This window comes from Sinocyclocheilus rhinocerous, unplaced genomic scaffold (assembly GCF_001515625.1).
Source record: "Sinocyclocheilus rhinocerous isolate Xijiao unplaced genomic scaffold, SAMN03320098_v1.1 scaffold7972, whole genome shotgun sequence".
Taxonomy (NCBI): domain Eukaryota; kingdom Metazoa; phylum Chordata; class Actinopteri; order Cypriniformes; family Cyprinidae; genus Sinocyclocheilus; species Sinocyclocheilus rhinocerous.
In genome coordinates, this window is record NW_015623742.1 from 1 (window position 1) to 229 (window position 229).

The following is a 229-nucleotide window of genomic DNA, read 5'->3' on the forward strand; positions in this document are numbered from 1 at the left end:
GATAACCACCAGACTCACCCACAGATGTCTCTCCATAACCACCATTTTTTGGATTTGCCAATGGCAGTGGCGGCCTGCTTAGCAGCACGGAGAGCAAAATCCGTGGTGTGACGCAACTCAGCCACCTCATCAGGGGATAGACCCTGCCTTTATCCAGGTCATTCAGCAGATCAGCCTGAAAAGCCTGAAGCACCACCATGGTGTGCAACGAGACTGCAGCCTGACCTGC